The sequence below is a fragment of the Sminthopsis crassicaudata genome, chromosome 3 (assembly GCF_048593235.1).
Source record: "Sminthopsis crassicaudata isolate SCR6 chromosome 3, ASM4859323v1, whole genome shotgun sequence".
Lineage (NCBI taxonomy): Eukaryota > Metazoa > Chordata > Mammalia > Dasyuromorphia > Dasyuridae > Sminthopsis > Sminthopsis crassicaudata.
This window is the reverse complement of record NC_133619.1, coordinates 426,718,042-426,734,869: the sequence shown is the minus strand read 5'-3', so window position 1 is coordinate 426,734,869 and position 16,828 is coordinate 426,718,042. Positions and strand designations below refer to the sequence as shown.

The 16,828-nt window shown below is 33.8% G+C and overlaps 1 long non-coding RNA gene across 1 annotated transcript in view; it reads right to left on the bottom strand.

Moving 5' to 3' along the window:
* Nucleotides 1-12,083: 12,083 nt before the first annotated feature.
* The window catches only part of LOC141562788 (uncharacterized), a 32,398-nt gene continuing 27,653 nt past the window's right edge, over nucleotides 12,084-16,828 (bottom strand). Inside the window, exon 5 of the long non-coding RNA XR_012488245.1 lies at nucleotides 12,084-12,162. This is a non-coding gene — a long non-coding RNA (uncharacterized LOC141562788). The remainder of the gene's footprint in view (nucleotides 12,163-16,828) is intronic.

Sequence of the window (16,828 nt, the reverse complement as noted above, 5' to 3'; positions counted from 1 at the left end):
CCTTTGACCAGGATTTGTGAATCAACATCAGCCTTGGTTTGGGCAATTAGAAAGGAATCTTAAAGGGACCTCAACCCCCATCAGTATGACTATTTTTACAATGTTGAAATTTATTGTTGGGCTTATAAACTCTAATATGTCCTCTTCTTATATTTATAGCTTACTTTCTTTTACTATTATCCATAAACTCTACAATCCAGCTACAATGATTTACTTATCTCTCTTTGACCACAACACTCCATCTTCTATCTCTGAGATTTCAAAGAATGCAAATTCTCCTCATTTCTACTTCTTAGCTTTCTTAGCTTCCTTCAAAGATCAGCTCAAACCCAATCTTTTTTAGGAGACCTTTTCCATTGAAATTTCATATTGTATACAATATATTCATAGAAATTTCATATGTATCTTTTTTTGTACTTAGTTTTTTACATTCTTTATAATCTTTTTTTTTGAACTTATAGTTAGAATATGAACTCTGAATTCAAGGACCGTGTATACCTTTATTTGTATCCTCAATACTTATCATCTTACCTGGGACAGTAAATGGTTGCTGACTGAACTAAATAACCAATTCTTCATTAAAGAACTGGTTGGAGACTGTGCAACTATTGTATAATAACTCCTATATCAAATAGAAATATAGACTTGGGGTTTCTTATATCTAATAGAGAAGTAGATCATTACATACAAGGAAACTCTAATTTAAGTTTATAATATATGGACTCCCAGCATTAGGAGTTTGAGCAACACAAGCATTTCCTCAGCCATGTGTCTCACTGGCAGATATCTACAAGTTTGTATACACTTTCCTCCCACAAACACTGTGTGCATTGATGTGAGAATATGACCCAGGTTTTTGGGCAGACTATTATGTTTTGATTATTCTTACTTTTCGTTTGGGAAATATAATTAATGTTTCAGAGTTAATAGTATTGTAACTTATTTGTGTAAATGAGAAGCACATTGATGGAAAGCTTAGAAACCATGTTGTAGGTGTAAACATGTATTATCCAAATATCAGCAGGGAGAAGGAATTGTAGCTGCATAGCTACCCCTACCTAAAGGAACCAAATGTCTTTTCTGGTGGCATAAGTAAAGTAGTACCATCCCAGGAAGACAGAACCTGGAAAGAGTTGGGGAAATTGGTGACCTTGAGGGAATTATCAGTATCACTCCTTTTATGTCTACTAATAAGAGCTTTCCATCTTTAAGGAAGTAGTATGTGAAAATCCAGTTTTTAAAACAAGTTAGGGGTAGTGAAGTTAGCAGGCATATATTAAGTATTTACTATGTGCCAGGTAATGTGCTAAGTGCTGGGAAATACAAAGAAAGACCAAAAGAGGAGTTTTTGGTGTTTGTAATTATTGTCTTTAGACAAGGATTTAACTTTACAATTCCTTTAAGTAATGAGTTAATCAAATGTAGTTATTTATATGCAGATACTTTTTCCCCCAGATTCTTCAGAAATGCATTTATAGAATGAAGCTAGGCATTTAGGCCAATACTTTTAAGAATCTGCAATTTTATTTGTAGGTGCTCTCTTTATCACAATCCTTCAATAATTTCTAACCTAGAGGTGGTCTTTGAGAGTTGCTGTGACCAAAAAAATCCTGTGGCCAATTTTGTGATGTCTCCCCAAACTTAGCTAGGTTTATCTTTAACAACAGTTATCTATCTCCCCACCATATTAAAAGACTTTCCAGTATGATAAGAGCTTGAACTTTTCTGACAGCTTGAGCAAATCCAAGATCACCTCTATCCAAGAGTGAAATATTAGAGTAAGATTTTTGGTGAAGAATACCTATATTATAATAATGAAATACCTTATAATGAAAATCTTGATAGCATTTAATGGACATTTTCATGTTATTTTAATATTAATTCTAAACTACTCTATGTTGCCTCTCCCAAAGTGTATGGCCTCAGGTGTCCCTGTATGTGCATCAAAGTCAAATTTTAGTGTTTAAAATCCTAAATCAATGGGATTTCCCATTTCTAAAATCAGTGTCAATCTTCAAAAATCCACTTGTTCATGATGGAATGGGAGTGGGGAAAATGGTGAATTTGAAGTTATAGCAGTTTTTAATATATGGAACTGTTCCTGTCTATGGGCTACATGTGTATGGTATTTGATCTTATTTTACCCTTTATTCCTGCACAAATTGGATTTAAGTGAAGCAGAATTGAATGAAGTTTGCTGGTCTCACTTTCTCTTCCAAAGTCATCACTGTTCAGTGGCAGGACAGAGTTAAGACAATTAATGATAGCTAGAAATGCAGTCGATAACCTTGGTGTCCCTGATTGTTTAATCAAGCTCTACTCACTCCATAACATCTGCTTTCATGCCATTGGAACAAATTATTTTCATCTGTTCATTCCATTAGGGATTAGCAGAGAAGATTTCTAACAGAGAAATCTCCACAGAGAGGTGAATAAGTTCTTGTTAGGGAAATAGGTGAGAGAAATAAAGAGGGAGTAATGCTGAAAGTCGCAGCTATGCCAAGGAGAGAAAGGTTCCTTGGCATGGCATGTTAGGACCTCTGCAAGGAGTTGGTTGAAGGAAGCTTATTATATGGGCAGCTCTTGATGGGGGCTGGGAGCAGTTTGAGTTCAAATCAAAATAGAGAATCTTGGAATTGAATTCCTGGACTAATCTCCAACTCAATAGACTCAACTTGTCCCACCCAGATAACAGAATGAAACCACTTTATCTTGATTTCCTGGGGCAGGACTCTCAAGGGAGAGCTTCTCTGAGGGAATTTCCCAAGCTTTTCCCCCAAAGTCCAAGAGAGAGAGTTGAGAAGTTTTGGGACTTCCCTCATCAATAGTAGATGCTACATAAATGTTTATTATTTTCCCTTCCCTTTCCTCTGTCCACTGTGACACCCAGCAAAAGGAAACAATTTATTATTATTTTTTTTTAAAGCAAGTAAAACACTTGTTTTCCCATTGTATTTTTAAGAGTACTTACTAAGTGTGACTTGAAATTTTTAATAGTATTAACCTTCATCTTTAAAGAAGCCATATGACACTTGATTGGGCTCAAATCCTGTCTCAGATACTTACTAGTACTGGGATTCTAGGTAAATCTTTCAACCATTTTTAAGCCTCAGTTTGCTCATCTACAAAGTAAAAACAATGATAGAACTTTCCTCATGAGATTCTTGTGAAGGTCAAATAAGAAAATGCATGTAATATATTTTGCAAAACTTAAAGTGCTATAAAAATGTAAGTTACATTATTATCATAAGAGTGAAAGAAATATATAGGAATCAGAGTAATCAGATAAATATTCAATTTTAATTACTTCCACACAAAGTAGGGTTACATGGAGATCCAAATCACTAAGGATATCTATACATTTGTATAGATAGGGAAAAGATAGAGCAACAAAGCAGGAAATAAACTTTTTTTTTTTTTTTTTTTTTTTTTACAATAATAGCTGAAGTAGGGTTAAGTGGCAGACAGAGATTATAACATGGTATAGTTGAAATAAAGATGAACCTAAATGTCTTACAGGAGTTCTGATAGTCGAAGGGGTAGATACAATAAATAGAACTGATCTGGAAAGCCCAAAAAGAAAGCAAAAAAAAAAAAAAAAAAAAATTACAACTTCGATCTTGAATATTCCCAAACATATCTAGCTAGAATCCTTTTATGAGCTGTTAACAGTTTGGTTACACAGTTTACATTTTATTTGTTTTTTCTCTGTACCAACTAGAGGCAAATTTGTCTTTCCCTCTAAAGTTCTTAAAATAAACTCAGTTTTCTCTGTGGGAAAATTCTAACTTAATGAAGAATTTAATTTTATGATTAGTTTTAATTTTCTCAGCTCCTTTCATGCTGCTAGGAATGCATATCCTGGGGTTTAAGATTTGGATTTTTTAAAATCCAATTTTATGATTATTTTTCTATATAGTATCGATGAAATCAATACTGGTATACACACAGATAGTCTCTCTCACACACAGAGAAAGAGCAAGACAGAGAGAAAGAGAGGAGAAGAAATATGTAGCACCCCATAATCTAGTCACATTGGGTCCCTAAGATTTACCATAAGATCCAACTAGAAGGTGATCAAGAGTAAACAAATTTCTCTGCTGCATTTTTTCTAATGTATCATTCCTGGATAAAATTCTCATGCAATTCTGAACAAACTGGCAAGAAAAATGTAGCCATATAAGAATGAAGAATGTACATGCAGTGTTGTACAACTTCTTTGAGGTTTAGAAGTAACATATATGGATTCACTATCACTATGTTTATGCTTCAAAGGCCCATTCAAAAACATTTTCTGTCTTCTTCAAAGAGGAAGGCAATTTTTCAAATATGGAATACCAAGACACTGAATTCTGTTTTTTAATGCTTTGAGTTTGGGGGAAGAAATAAATATGTCAATTATTGCAAGAGTGATTACAGCATTTCATACTGGTTTGAGAAAGCATTGGGAAGAGAAAGATGATGATGACAGCAATTTGCCCTCATGTCAATAAAAAATAGTAATTGCATTACTAGTTAGCACACTGCTAACCTTTATAATATGCAATGATAAATAGATGTTTGAAAATTCTAGCTTCATTTTATTATGTTTGGTTTACATGGGATAATTTAGGCAAAACTGGAACTCAAAATATTTGTTTTCCATGAACATCACCAGAAGTCTTATTTTAGTTGTTTGTAATGTGATAAAAGATCTGAACTTAATAAAAAATAAATCACTATAGATAGCAACAACTATTTGGTTTGAGATGGTTGCTTCTTCTAGACTAATGGTTTCAAACCAAATAGAAAGAACCATAAAACATACAAAAGGATCCCTATGGGCCACATATTGGCTTATACAACTATATATTAATATTCTTTGTTTCATTGTATTTTTTTATTTTATTAAATATTTTAAAATTACATTTTAATCTAATTCAAAACAGCATTTGAAAAGTGTTGCAATGTGCATCTAGTGAGCTGCATTTTGATACTTCTGTAACTGACTGTACTTTACATATCATTTACCCATCCATCAAGATACAACAATCTAGCCAGTACCAAGTATCTTGCCTTAAGCTTATCTTGCCTTTGTCCTTTTCCTCTCTCTTCTCCCCAACTTACACTTTCTCTAAGGACAGTAATTAAATCACTATTAATCTACTGATCTATGGTTCTGCTTACAATCCTTTGGGCTGCTAAGCAAAACACTCTTTCTTGAGTACTACTTGCTATATGATTCCAAACCTCTAATTCTTTGAAGAAACTATTTCACTTTTGTATTCCCCAGCACCTACCATAATGTCTGGCACAAAACAAACATTTGCTAAGTGCTTCTTGACTGACTGACTGATTCTAGATGAAAACAGAATTTTCCTTTTGTCTTCCCTTTGCTTGCCAAAAGATAACATTGTTTAGAGGAAAGGGCATTTAACTAGAAGTTTATAGATATATTTAGCCCTACCTCTGCCATTAACTAGCTATAAGATCATATGCAAATTAATTAACCTATTCGTGTTTCATTTTTTAAAAGCATATTTGTTTAGTAATTTTATTTATTTAATTTTTTGCTGAGGCAGTTGGGGTTAAGTGACTTGCCTGGGGTCACACAACTAGGAAGTGTTAAGTATCTGGGGTCAGGTTTGAACTCAGGTCCTCCTGACTTCAAGGCTAGTACTCTATTCATTGTCTTAACTGCCATTGTAATTACACTAAAAAAAAAAAATACACTCCCCCCCCCCAAAGTCTTCCTTTTCTCCCAGCTGGCAAGCGTAAATAAGGGAAGTCACTGAATCTTTTCAAAAAAGTTTTTCTCTGCCAAACTGAAACCTCATAGTTCTGTTTAACAGAGCTGCTACAAAGCCACCAGGTCTTTCTGATCACAACCAGGGGCTTTCCATTCTGTCCTGGATTCATTTATGATGTAAGGGATTTGCACTATGTATTTAAGGTTCCTTCTATCTCTAAAATTCTTTGTATCTGTTTTTTAATTCTATTATTGCTTCTGAAATCTAGATGAGCTTATCTAATTTTTTGTGTGTGTATGATTTAATCTCTTTATCTTCCCCATCAATGAAACTTATTTAAGTAGGTTTAAAGGTAGACAACAAAGGAACCTCAGCAGCAGAAGCTGGAGTTGTTGGAAGTGATTTTGAAAGAATCAAATGTTTAGTCTATAATAAAGTCATTATGGCCTGGCAGGACCAAATTGACCAAGACACTACTACTCCAAAGTCCATGAGCCTGGAGTTCTTTGTCTTTTAAAAAGAATACAGGCATACCTTGTGCTTAGCACTTCACAGATATTGTGAAGTTTGGGGTTTTTTCCCCTTCAAATCAAAGGTTTGTAGCAACCTTGTATCAAGCAAATCTATTGGAGTCATTTTTCCAACAATATGTTCTCATAGCATGTCTGTGGGTAACATTTTAGTAATCCTCCCAATGTTTCAAACTTTCTAATTAATGTTAGATGTGTTAAATTAGTAATGTTTGATGCTACTATTATAAGATAGCAAACTTAATAAATGTTCTGGTTGTTCCACTGATAGACTGTTCCCCCTTCTCTCTCCCTCTCCTGCTTTCCTATTCTCTGAGAAACAAGAACATTGAAATTAGATCATTTAATAACCCTACAATAGCTCTGACTATTCAAGTAAGAGTCAATCAAAGCAGCAAACTTAATTGTTGTCTTATTTTTAGAAATTGTCCCAGCCACCACAGCCTTCAGCAATCATCCTGCTCAGTCAGCAATCAATATTGAGGCAAGACCTACCACCAGCAAAGATTACTACTTGCTGGAGGCTCAGATGATGGTTAACATTTTATTTATTTATTTATTTTAGCAATAATGCATTTTAATTAAAGTATGTACATATCTGAAAGTTATATTCAATTGTAATCTATTAAGTATGCAATAGTATCATTTTTTAGACATGATATTATTGCATACTTAATAGACTACAGTAGAGTATAACTTTTAGATGCATTAGTTAAACAAAAAATTTGTGATTTGTTTTATTGTGATACTGGCTTTATTCCAGTGATCTGGAACCAAAATATGTAATATCTTGAGGTATGCCTGACTTCAGAAGGCAACAGCATCAAAAGAAGAATGACCTCCATTAAAAATATGCTTTTTTATCAGACCTAAAATTGTATTATAAAGCAATGGTCATCAAAACCATTTGGCACTGGCTAAGAAATAGAGCAGTCAATCAATGAAATATGTTAGATTCACAGGACAAAATAGTCAATGACTAGAGTAATCTAGTGTTTGACAACCCCCAAATCCCAGCTTTTGGAATAAGAACTATTTGACAAAAACTGTTGAGAAAATTAGAAATTAGCATAGGCACTGACCCATACCTAAAACCCTATATACGTAAATAAAAATGGGTCCATGATTTTGACATAAATTAGAAGAACAAAGGATAGTTTACCTCTCAGATCTGTGGAGAAAGAAGGAATTTGTGGCCAAAGAAGAACTTGAGTACATTATTGAATGCAAAATGGATAATTTTGATTATATCAAGTTAAAATTTTTTGGTACAAACAAAACCAATGCAGACAAAAATTAGAAGGGAAGCTATAAACTTGGGAAAAAAATTGCATTTAAGTGTTCTGATAAAGGCCTCATTTCTAAAACATAGAGAATTGATTCAAATTTATAAAAATTCAAGCCATTTGCCAATTAATAAATGGTCAAAGGATATAAACAGGCAATTTTCAGATGAAGAAATTAAAACCATTCCTAGTCATATGAGTGCCTAAATCAATATTGATCAGAGAATCAAAGAAATGCAAATTAAGACAACTCTGTCTTCTCACTATACACTTCTCAGATGGACAAAATGAACTAATGCTAAGTGAAATGAGCAGAACCAGGAGATCATTATACATTGCAAGAGCAATAGCAATAGCAAGCAAGCAAGATTATATGATGATTAATTCTGATGGACAATTTGTTGATTCAGAAAATTTCATTGGTCTTGTGATGAAGAAAACCATTTGCACTCAGTGGGAGAACAATGGCAACTGGATATAGATCACAATATAGTATTTTCACTCTTTTTGTTGTTGTTTGCTTGCATTCTGCTTTCTTTCTCAATTTTTTTTTCCTTTTTGATCTGTTTTTTTTTTTGTGCAGCATGATATTTATGGAAATATGTATAAAGGAATTGCATATATTTAATATATATTAGATCACTAGCTGTGGAAGGGGGAAAGTCAGGGGGGGAATTAGAACACAGGGTTTGTAGGAGTGAATGTCAAAAATTATCTATGTATATATTTTGAAAATAAAAAGCTATAATTAAAAAAATATGCACTTTTCCATAAAACCAGGTATAATGGTAACTATTTCTATTGAGCCCTGAGTTGTCCCCTGGAGATTATTTTGGAGGATAGCAAATAGCTGTTGAGATCCAGTCATCTCTGTCAAGAGCAAATTCAAATCAATGAACATTTATTAAGCACTTTACTATGTACCAAGTACTGGAGAAGGCACTGGAGAAGGAAACAGCAAACCCTTCCAGTATCTTTGCCAAGAAAACTCCAAATATAGTCAGAAAAAGTTAGATAATAGTGAAATGAGTGAACATGTGTTTATTAGTTGTATTTTGTCCTTTATTCTCCAAGAGGACCAAAATGACACCACGGTGTTAGACTCCAGTTACAATTATCTAATTGTGGCTAATCAGATCAATATGGGCTGGAAAAGCTCTCCCATAGGCAGAGCACATATAGTCCATGTGAACATTTGGGGTGGATTCTCTAAATCTGAACAACTTGTGTTTCTATTGAGCTATTTCAATTCTGTTTGGCTCATAGAGCACAATACCTTCTTTGATGCTGGGGAGTCCTTTGTCAGTGTGTCCCATGTCTCATAGCTGATTCCAAAGTTCTTCAGATAGATTTTGAGAATATCCTTGTATCACTTCTGACCACTATCTGTTCATTTATCTTGAAGGCAGGCATAATCTAAGGGGAAGACAATTCACAAAAGGAAGCTAAAAGAGTTAGGGGCAACAGCTGTGGATTTTCAGAGTCAAAGCAGAACTGGAAAGTGAATTATCTACTAGAAAGTACCTCTGAACCTTCAATAAAAGAAGGCTTTGGAAGGCTTTATAGCTCCACTCTCTAGATCTTCAATCAATGGGAAGCTGGTAAGGAGAAAACCTAATGTCACTGAATTCACAAAACAAGATTTCCACAACATGTTCATCATTCAATTTAGCTGGTGGAGAAACAAACTTAAAATATCCAGCTATTTGCCTTCTTTGATGAGTAAAGCACTTCAGTCCACATGTAATTCTGAACAAAATGGCAAAACAAACAAACAAACAAACAAACAAAAAACAACCCAAATTTTTTGTACAGAGAGGATTTTTGTGGGTGTAAAACATGTTTAACTCTTCTTGGTTCCCCCATCTGTGACCTTGAATGTTTTATTAAAAGGGATTTCAGTTGCCAGAAAAAAAAAAAAAAAAAAAAGTTACTTTAAACAGATAATCAAGTAACTGAGGGAGGTAGTATGGTACAATAGATTATTGAGCACTGACACTGAAGTCAGTGAACCTAGGTTCAAATCCTCCCTCTCTTCCTAACAATTTTTTTGAGTTTGAATAAAATGATAGAGTTGGACTTGATTGCCTCTGGGGTCTCTTCCAACTCTAGTCTCTGATCCTATTCATTTTTGTGTGTGATTAATTTGCTAATTCAAGATTAATTTAAATAGATAATTAAGTAATTGAGGGAAGTAGTAGAAATAATTCTGGCTTTGTAGTCAAAAGGTTTAGGCGCTGATCTTGAATCTGCCACTTTTGTGACCTCAGATGGCTCTAAATGTCTCTGGACATAAGTTTTCTCACCTGTAAAAATCTAAATATCCAATAAAGGTAAGGTTGAATTCCAAAGCTATAATTTTGTGATCCTAATATGCCTTTTGTCCACGTCAAAATGCTTACGTAACTGACATAAATCTTAAATATGGAGAGGACTAAAATTATATTGCATTTGAAGGCAGCATCAATTACCATAAATATATATACATATAAGAAAAAGTTAGTGGTAGTCAACAAGATAGTGAACTTGAAGTCATAAAGATTTGGATTCAACTACTGCTTCTGCTACTAATTGGCTCTGTGACCATAGGAAAACAATCTCACTCCTCAATGATTCAGGCAACTCTCTGGAATTTAATCTTTTAAATCCTATTCTAATTGAATCTACATTTGCTGGAGGAGTTCTTTATACTGATAAAATCACAGATCTTTCCAATACAGAAACCACTAGAGTTAAATAGCATTGCTTAGGACACACCCAATTTTCAAAGCAAAAATAACACATAAGACTCTGGTGTTCTTCATTATATGTTATGTTAATTTCTAATTAGAATGCAGCCTACTAATTTATGAGTTTTTTTTTTCCACATGTTAAAATTTAAATGTAGAGTATATTAAACACTTTTAGACAGGATATATGGATATACATAATATATATTCTATTTGTCTATACATATATACATACTTTCTTTTGACTAATCTTCATTATAAAACAATTTGACTTATCTATTTTAAAGTCCCTTAATGTTTAATGGTAAAGAGTCCAAATCAACAGAGCAATTAGTGTTCATATGTTTATTTTAGTAGAGAACTAAAGAGAAGATTAACTCAGTAGCTCCAATGCTGTGGTGAGAATCTCAATTGGAAATCAAGGTTTCACTTTGATAGAGAAATGGGAAAAATCCTTCTGATAATTTGAGGAATCTCAAATGCTAATAACATTTTTGTGCCAACACCCTTTGTGGAAACAACAAACCCTGACTCCAAGAGATTTCTCAAGCTCATGAGATGAATCATTAGACAGGAATGAAGAGAACAGAGTCTGACTTTATTCCCTTTAAAGACTCTGGGTATAAATACAAATTCCAATTCCAATTATTTTTGACCAACTTCTCCAGTCTGGATTGATCAAACCATGTTTGGATACTAAAGTACTCAGATACTACAAAACCTATTAATTACCTAGTTTAAAAAAAAAAAAAAACCTACAGGATTTCTATGTCTGTTTCTAGAGAATTAAACATTTAGTTCCTACATTTATCAAATGCAAGAAAATACATTTTTTTTTTAAAAAGAGCATCATGTAGGATTTCAAAGAGTGTCTCATTTTCTCCCAGTGTGATATTACAATTTACCCCTGTAGTCAACTCAGCACAGGGATGAATATGTCTTGATTGCTCAGGTCTTTTATCTTCTTTCTTCGGGTTATTTTACACACACACACACACACACACACACACACACACACACACACACACACACACACATTATATATATAATATATATATGTACATGTATATACACATACCATATATATCATATGTACTTATGTGTGTGTAACCTATTTTCCCAAAAAAACTATTTTGGTGATTTCTTTGCTACCTAATACAGCCAATTCTGAGAGACTGAAAGAGATTAAATTCAAGTCAATGTATGCTGTTTCAATTAATTAATCACAAACATATTTAGTTTCTACTGCAAAAAGCCTAGATCTTGGTAGAGATAAGACAACCAACTGGACCAGAATGGGTTTCTAACATGTGAGTGGCTGGAACCAGACAAAGCAGGCCAGAGACAGTAGAATTAGGACACAAATAGAAGTTTGATTTCAGAGTGAGGAAACTGACATTTGCAAATGGAATCCCCCCTTCTAGAAGGAGGGCTTAATGCTGCTGAGGCCGGGACCACTTATATACATGAAAGAGGTTGGTCCACAACACAGTCATTTTTAGATCTTAAGATAGTTCTCATGGTTAGCATTTCTTGGGACAATACAGGTGTTCTCAGATCCTGTGGGAACAGCTACTGTCTCAAAATTTAGGAATCTTGCTTACCCTGTGGACTCAGAATCAAGGTTCTGTGATGGGAATAAAAATGCAGTACCTGTCAGTAACAAGGAAGAGAGATTGTGAACATGTGATGGATGGCCCTGGGAAATAATGGAAGCTAAATTCCTTAGAGACAGTTTGCTAGAGAGGGAGATCATTCCAGGGTGCAAAGGATTATTGTTATGCCAAATCATAGCATAACCTACTTGTTAGACCTTACCTCTGGGAAACAGGATATCTTCTAAAATATTTTGACAAGACAGACTTTTGTTCTCAAGGATTTTATAGTCCTGTCAGGGGATATAATAGGGTAACACAAATAGTTATAATATATCATATTGCATGATGAATACATTTGAGAGTGATATGTAGTAGAGTGGATAGAAAGCTGGACCTAGAGTCAAGAATACTTGAGTTCAAATCCTTTCTCAGAGACTTAAAAACTGTATGATCCTGGGCAAATCATATTACCTCTCTTGATCTCAGTTCCCTCATCTGTAAAATGGGGATAATAATAAAACCTACCATCTAAGGTTGTTGTGAGGATAAGATAATATTTATAAAGCACTTTGTAAACCTAAGATATCATATAAATGCAAGTTACTATTATTCTAGAGAATTACAGAACAAAGTGTCACAGTATTTGAAAGTGGTAGTTGTTAACAATCAAGAAAATCAGAAAAGACTTTTTGAACAAAGAAGAACTTGAATAGTTCAACAGAAGAAGATGGGGGGATAGGGAGAGTGAACATCCCAAATATGGACAACAGTCTAAACTAAACTACAAGACCCCGAGAATGTAAAGTATGTTCTGGTAGGTAGAGAGTTGTCTAGTTTGGAGCAAAAGGAATGAAATAAATTAAGCTTAGAAAGGTAAGTATCACTAGGTTGCAGAGGCTCTTAAATGCCAGGTAAAGGAATTTTAATTTAATTTGGTCATCAATAGACACCTAGTGAAGATTTCTGAGCTGAAGAGTAAGCCAACCAGTTCTATATTCAGGAAAGAAATTAATTTGAAGAATCAACTGAAGCAGAGAGAGAATGGAGATGGGAGCAAATTATCACAACTGAATAAGCAGTTTATTCTGAGAGACTAAACTATATTGGTAGAAGTAGGAATGTTGTTTGTCCTTCTTAAATAGGACTTCTCAAAGAGGACTAATACTTATGAGGTGGATATGAGTGGGTAGAACAGAATAAAGTCGTCACTCTCACTATCCTCCAAGTCCAGTGGCAAGACAAAAGTCTAGATTACTGGAAATTACCTAAGATGCATTGGAGTACCTTGATCTTTTTAAATCAAGTTCTTTCTCTTGTCTCAGTTGGTCTGAGGCGAAGTCCAATTAGTGATTAAGGGCTAGGTAAAAGATGAGACAAAAGATTGCCTAGTTTACCAAGAGAAAAATACCAGTCTAAGAAAGGAAGACTATCCAAAATTCTAGCCAGAAGAGAAAACTATTACTATGTGTACTTATATTGAACCATCAAATCTAAACAATAAGCCTCTGAGGCTTGAGCTGAGGACTATTACTGGACATTCAGTGAGAACCAAAGTGCTTTGGGTTTAAAGGCTTAGTCAAGTAGCTCCATTTCAAACATAATGGATATGATTTTTCAGAGTTATATTTCAAAAAATCATAAATGGAAACTGCACAAGATAAAAGGTAAATTGTCCCAGATTTAAAAAAAATAATAAATGAATACCTTTTAAAAAATCTAGCTTCCAACTCTTCATATATCTTACAAAATATAAGCAAAGAAAAATTATATACCTATGGACTGAGCACTTAGGATATGGTGCTCCAAGTAGAGAGAGGAACTACATAAAGAGAGGGAAAAAAAAGGCAGTAGGAGAGGGAGGAGATAGAAGAGGAGGAGAAGGAAATGAAGAAGGAAAAAATAATAGCATTCCCCAACTTCTGCTCAAATCAGCAAGTAGGGTTCCCCAGAAGACAGACTACTCTCAGGATTCTAGAGATAACTTTCAGAGACTGTACCTCTCCTGGTAGTAGGAATAGAGAGTTAGGGATAGACATGAGAAATGTTGCATAAATGAAATCATACAACCTGATAATTAGTTGGGTATGAGAAATGAAAGTGGAAAGAATCAATGATAACTCTATGGTTATAAACATTGGTAAAGAATAACATCAGAGAGAAATAATGGTTGGTAGGACAAGCAAGTGTAAAAGAAAAGATAAAGATCTTGATAAGGACATACTTAGTTTGTCATATTGTCAGTGGGACATCCGGATGAGATTCTGGGTATCAGAAGACAGTTTATGACTGGAGATATAAGTTTAGAAATCATCTGTGTGGAGATGGAAGTTCAAGCCATGGGAAGGAATGTTAGCCAAAGAAAAGAGCATAGTTTAGTAGGGGAGAAAAATTTAGAACACAAGGTTTTGCAAGAGTGAATGTTGAAAACTATCTTTGCATGTATTTTAAAAATAAAATGTTATTAATAAGAAACAAGTATAGAGAGAAAAAGAGAGGGAACACATATTAAAGAATGAAGAAGAAAATGAGAGAACTTCAAAAGAGACATAAAAAAAAAAAAAAAAAAACAATGGAGAGAGATAGTAGGAGATGCCTTTGAAGTCCAGATAGGGAAAAAGTATTGAACAGGAAGAGTGGTCTGAAACTACTGAAAAATCATATAGAGGCCAAAGAGAAAGGCTTCTGGATTTGGTGTTTAGATCACTGGCTTCCCTATGGGAAAAAAAGTATCACTAGAATAGGGGTTGCGTTGGGATAGGATATGGAAGCCTGATTCAAGGAACTGAAGGGAGAGTAAGTAGTGAAAAAGTGGAAGGATCAGTGGCAGACAACTTTACAATAAATTTTGAAGTGAAGGGGAAGAGAAAAATGGGACAGTAGTTGAATGGGCAAGCAGGTTTGGCTAAAAAAAAATTTATTGAAGAAAGTTGAAATTAGTAACTAAAATGAAGACTTTGGATTATCTGCAAGTTTCAGCTATTTGCTATACATTTTTCTTCTCTAAGTTTTCCACAGATAACACAGAATTGACTAAATTATATATATAATATAAAGTCTCATGTGACAATACTGCAGCTCCCCCACATCACAGGAGTCACAGTCATGCCATCACAGAATGATTCTAGAATATGAACTCACTCAGTAAAACCTGCTTCTAAAGTAACTCTAGCCAACTTTTTCAGCTTTCAAAACTGTTCTCCATAAAACAACATTTTTGAAAATCTGCTGCTAGTACATGCTGTTCACACAAAGCAAAATGACACCATAAAGGGAAGCAGGATATTTGAGGTACTAACTAAAATGGAGTGAAGGGGAAGAGATCCTTAGGAAATCAGACAGAATATTTTAGAAGCAGTCTGTTACAATGCAAAAGGTGCTGGGCTTGTAGTTTGGTGAAATGACCTTGGGTCTGAATGCTAAGATTGATCCTTGCTGTGGGACCAGACAAGGCACTCAACCTTTCTGAGACTGTTTCTTTATTTTCAGTGTAAGAATAATACTATCTTGTAGTAACTTCCTCAAAAGATTGTTGTAAGGTCAATTGAATTTATGTATGTAGACCATGAAGAACTATAGAAATATCAGGTAGTGCTGTTGTTAAGATAGCTAAGTGATGATGGGAACTCTAGAACACAAGATCTGGAGTCAGAAAGTTCTGAATTCAAATCCAGTTTTTTATAATTAATAGATATGTGACCCTGGGCAAGTCACTTAAACTCTAGCAATCTGTTATTTTATCTCTAAAATGGAAATAAAAATAAAAGCTATACCCCAGGTTGTTTTGAGGATAAAATAACATTTGTAAACCATATTGTAGACTGCTATGTAGTTAGCAATAATTGTTGTTGTTGTTATTTTTTGTCTAGCAGTGTAACTGTCTAAGTATGCATATCTTTGAGTAGGGACAACTAGTTATATTAGCCAAAAACTCCCTCCTTTGGTTTCTTTTACTGTTGAAATATGATTGCATTGCTGCTAAAGAACAGGTGGGGACACAGACATAGCCCATATCAATATAGCTCATTATCATTAACATAATTAACATAATTGAAAGAATATACCTCTGTACAATTGTACTGAAAATTATTTACTAGAATATATCCACACATACATTTATATATCTATATACCTATATCTACATATATGTAGATAGAGAAGAAGAAAAGGGAAGAGAGAAAAAAGGAAAAAAAGAAGAGGTGAAGGAAAAGAACAAGAAAAAGAAAAGAAGAAGAGGAGGAGGAGGAGAATGAAAAGGGAAGAGACAAATAAATTGAATAGAAATGCTTACTCTGATATAACTTTGATATTACTTCTGAATAAAGAAGTATCCAGAAGTATTAAAAGGAATGTTTTGTGTTCTATTGGAGGATGGATTCTTAATTTTTTAAGGGTACCCCTTTGGCATTCTGGTGAAACTTATGCTAAGAAAATGTTTTTAAAAACATAAAATAGGGGCAGCTAGTTGGTAGTGGATAGAGCACTAGCCCTGAAGTCAGGAAGACCTAAATTCAAATATGACCTCAGACACTTAACATTTCCTGACTGTGTGACCTGGGCAAATCACTTAGCCCCAATTGCCTCAGCAAAAAAACCAAGCCAAAACAAAAAAAATAAATAAACAAACAAACAAACAAAAAAAGAAACACATAAAATAAAATGTATAAAATTACAAAAAATCCAATTATAATAGTTTTTAAAATATATTATAAAAAATAAATTGACAGTCCAAGAATCTCTGTGATAGAGAAAACCAAATATTTGTGTTATCTTTTTTCAAATTATTAAAGTCTCCATGAATACTTATCATTTTCTTAACATAATACCTTCTTTTATATCCTACAATAATAAAAATATAGCAACTTGGTTTATTGCATAGGGAAGGGAAAAGAATATTTGGAAATCAAAATGATATGAAAATAATAGATATCAACATATTTTATTTTAAAAATGCGATAA